The sequence below is a fragment of the Telmatherina bonti genome (assembly GCF_933228915.1).
Source record: "Telmatherina bonti genome assembly, chromosome: 5".
Taxonomy (NCBI): Eukaryota; Metazoa; Chordata; class Actinopteri; order Atheriniformes; family Telmatherinidae; genus Telmatherina; species Telmatherina bonti.
This window is the reverse complement of record NC_136623.1, coordinates 41,036,461-41,040,305: the sequence shown is the minus strand read 5'-3', so window position 1 is coordinate 41,040,305 and position 3,845 is coordinate 41,036,461.

The window sequence follows — 3,845 nt, the reverse complement described above, 5'->3', positions numbered from 1 at the left end:
GTTCCACCAGGGACAGTTTTCCCATTGGACCTGGTTCCACAGATTACTGTCTTCCCATTAGACCTGGTTCCACAGGGGACAGTCTTCCTTCTAGACATGGTTCCACAGAGGAGAGTCTTACCGTTTCACCTGGTTCCACAAGGGACAGTCTCCCCATTAGACCTGGTTCCACCAGGGACAGTTTTCCCATTGGACCTGGTTCCACAGATTACTGTCTTCCCATTAGACCTGGTTCCACAGGGGACAGTCTTCCTTCTCGACCTTGTCACACAGAGGACAGTTTTCCGTTTAGACCTGGTTCCACAGGAGAAAGTCTTCCTTCTAGACCTGGTTCCACAGGGGACAGTCTTCATTCTAGACCTGGTTCCACAGAGGACAGTCTTCCCGTTAGACCTCGTTCCACAGGCGACAGTCTTCCTTCTAGACCTGGTTCCACAGAGGACAGTGCTACCGTTAGACCTCGTTCCACAGGGGACAGTCTGCCCATCAGACCTGATACCACAGTGGACAGTCTTCCGGTGAGACCTGGTTCCACAGAGGACAAGTCTTCCTGTTAGACCTGGTTACAGAGGGGACAGTCTTCCCATTAGACCTGGTTCCACAGGGGACAGTCTTCCATCTAGTCCTGGTTCTACAGAGGACAGTCTTCCTTCTAGACCTGATTCCACAGGGGACAGTCTTCCTTCTAGACCTGCTTCCATAAGGCAAATTTTCCAATTAGACCTGGTTCCACAGGAGACAGTTTTCCCGTTAGACCTGGTTCCACAGGGGACAGTCTCCCCATTAGACCTGGTTCCACCGGGGACAGTCTTCCAATTAGACCCGGTTCCACAGAGGACAGTCTTCCCGTTAGACCTGGTTCCACAGGGGACAGTCTTCCTTCTAGACCTGGTTCCACAGGAGAAAGTCTTCCTTCTAGACCTGGTTCCACAGGAGACAGTCATCCTTTCCCGTTAGACCTCGTCATCCTTCATACTCTCACCAAAGACGACACTTTTCCCGTTAGACCTGGTTCCACAGAGGACAGTTTTCACTTTAGACCTGGCTCCACAGGGGAGAGACATTCGATTAGACCTGGTTCCATAGGGGACAGTCATCCTGTTAACCCTGGTTACACAGGGGACAGTCTTCCAGTTCGACCTGGTTCCACAGGGGACAGTCTTTAAATTAGACCTAGTTCCACAGGGGACAGTCTTTAAATTAGACCTAGTTCCACAGGGGACAGTCAACCCGTTAGACCTGGTTCCACAGGCGACAATCTTCCCATTGGACCTGGTTCCACAGATTACTGTCTTCCCGTTAAACCTGGTTCCACGGGAGAAAGTCTTCCTTCTAGACCTGGTTCCAAAGACGACACTTTTCCCGTTAGACCTGGTTCCACAGGGGACAGTCTTCCGTCTAGACCTGGTTCCACAGAATACAGTCTTCCCTTTAGACCTGGTTACACAGAGGACAGTTTTCACTTTGGACCTGGTTCCACAGGGGACAGTCATCCGATTAGACCTGGTTCCGCAGGGGACAGTCTTCCTAATAGACCTGGTTCCGCAGGGGACAGTCTTCGTTCTAGACCTGGTTCCACAGAGGACAGTCATCCTTTCCCGTTAGACCTCGTCATCCTTCATACTCTCACCAAAGACGACACTTTTCCCGTTAGACCTGGTTCCACAGAGGACAGTTTTCACTTTAGACCTGGCTCCACAGGGGAGAGACATTCGATTAGACCTGGTTCCATAGGGGACAGTCATCCTGTTAACCCTGGTTACACAGGGGACAGTCTTCCAGTTCGACCTGGTTCCACAGGGGACAGTCTTTAAATTAGACCTAGTTCCACAGGGGACAGTCTTTAAATTAGACCTAGTTCCACAGGGGACAGTCAACCCGTTAGACCTGGTTCCACAGGCGACAATCTTCCCATTGGACCTGGTTCCACAGATTACTGTCTTCCCGTTAAACCTGGTTCCACGGGAGAAAGTCTTCCTTCTAGACCTGGTTCCAAAGACGACACTTTTCCCGTTAGACCTGGTTCCACAGGGGACAGTCTTCCGTCTAGACCTGGTTCCACAGAATACAGTCTTCCCTTTAGACCTGGTTACACAGAGGACAGTTTTCACTTTGGACCTGGTTCCACAGGGGACAGTCATCCGATTAGACCTGGTTCCGCAGGGGACAGTCTTCGTTCTAGACCTGGTTCCACAGAGGACAGTCTTCCTGTTAGACCTGGTTCCACAGGGGACAGTCTTCCCTTTAGACCTGTTTCCATAGAGGACATTCTTCCCATTAGACCTGGTTCCACAGGCGTCAGTCTTCCTTCTAGACCTGGTTCCACAGAGGACAGTCTTCCTGTTAGACCTGGTTCCATAGCTGACAGTCTCCCCGTTAGACCTGGTTCCAAAGGGGACAGTCTTCCTTCTAGACCTGGTTCCACAGAGGACACTCTTGCCGTTAGACCTGGTTCCACAGGAGACAGTCTCCCCGTTACACCTGGTTCCACAGGGGATAGTCTTCCCTTTAGACCTGGTTCCACAGAGGACAGTTTTCCCGTTAGACCTGGCACCATAAAGGACAGGCTTCCCGTTAGACCTGGTTCCACAGGCGATAATCTTCCTTCTAGACCTGGTTCCACAGAGGACAGTCTCCCCGTTAGACCTGGTTCCACAGGAGACAGTCTTCCGTTTAGACCTGGTTCCACAGGAGACAGTCTTCCGTTTAGACCTGGTTCCACAGGGGACAGTCTTATCTTTAGACCTGTTTCCACAGAGGACTGTCTTCCCGTTAGACCTGGTTTCACAGGGGACAGTCTTCCTTCTAGACCTGCTTCCACAGAGGAATGTCCTCCCGTTAGACCTGCTTCCACAGAGGACAGTATTCCCGTTAGACCTGGTTCCACAGATGACTGTCTTCCAGTTAGACCTGGTTCCACAGAGGACAGTCTTCCTTCTAAACCTAGTTCCACAGAGGACAGTCTTCTTGTTAGACCTGGTTTCACAGGGGACAGTCTTTCTTTTAGACCTGGTTCCACAGGGGGCAGTCTTATCTTTAGGCCTGGTTCCACAGAGGACTGTCTTCCTTCTAGACCTGGTTCCACAGAGGACAGTCTTCCCTTTAGACCTGGTTCGACATATGACTGTCTTCCAGTTAGACCTGGTTCCACAGAGGACAGTCTTCCTGTTAGACCTGGTTTCACAGGTGACAGTCTTTCTTTTAGACCTCGTTCCACAGGGGGCAGTCTAATCTTTAGACATGTTTCCACAGAGGACTGTCTTCCTTCTAGACCTGGTTCCACAGAAGACTGTCTTCCTTCTAGACCTGGTTCCACAGAGGACAGTCTTCCCGTTAGACCTGTTTCCACAGATGACTGTCTTTCCGTTACACCTGGTTCCACAGAGGAGAGTCTTCCTGTTAGACCTTGTTCGAAAGGGGACAGTCTTTCTTTTAGACCTGGTTGTACAGGGGACAGTCTTCCTGTTAGACCTGGTTCCACAGAGGACAGTCCTACCTATAGACTTGGTTCAATAGGGGACAGTCTGCCCATTAGACCTGGGTCCACCGGCGACAGTCTTCCTTCAAGACCTGGTTCCAAAGAGGACAGTCTTCCCATTAGACCTGGTTCCACAGGGGACAGTCTTTCTTTTAGACCTGGTTGTGCCTGAGACAGTCTCCCTGTTAGACCTGGTTCCACAGGGGACAGTCTTCCCGTTACACTTGGTTCTAAAGAAGACAGTCTTCCAGTTTGACCTGGTACCACAGAGGACAGTCTTAACGTTAGACGTGGTTTTAAAAAAGACAGTCTTCCAGTTCGACCTCGTTCCACAGAGGACAGTCCTACCGTTAGACCTGGTTTCAAT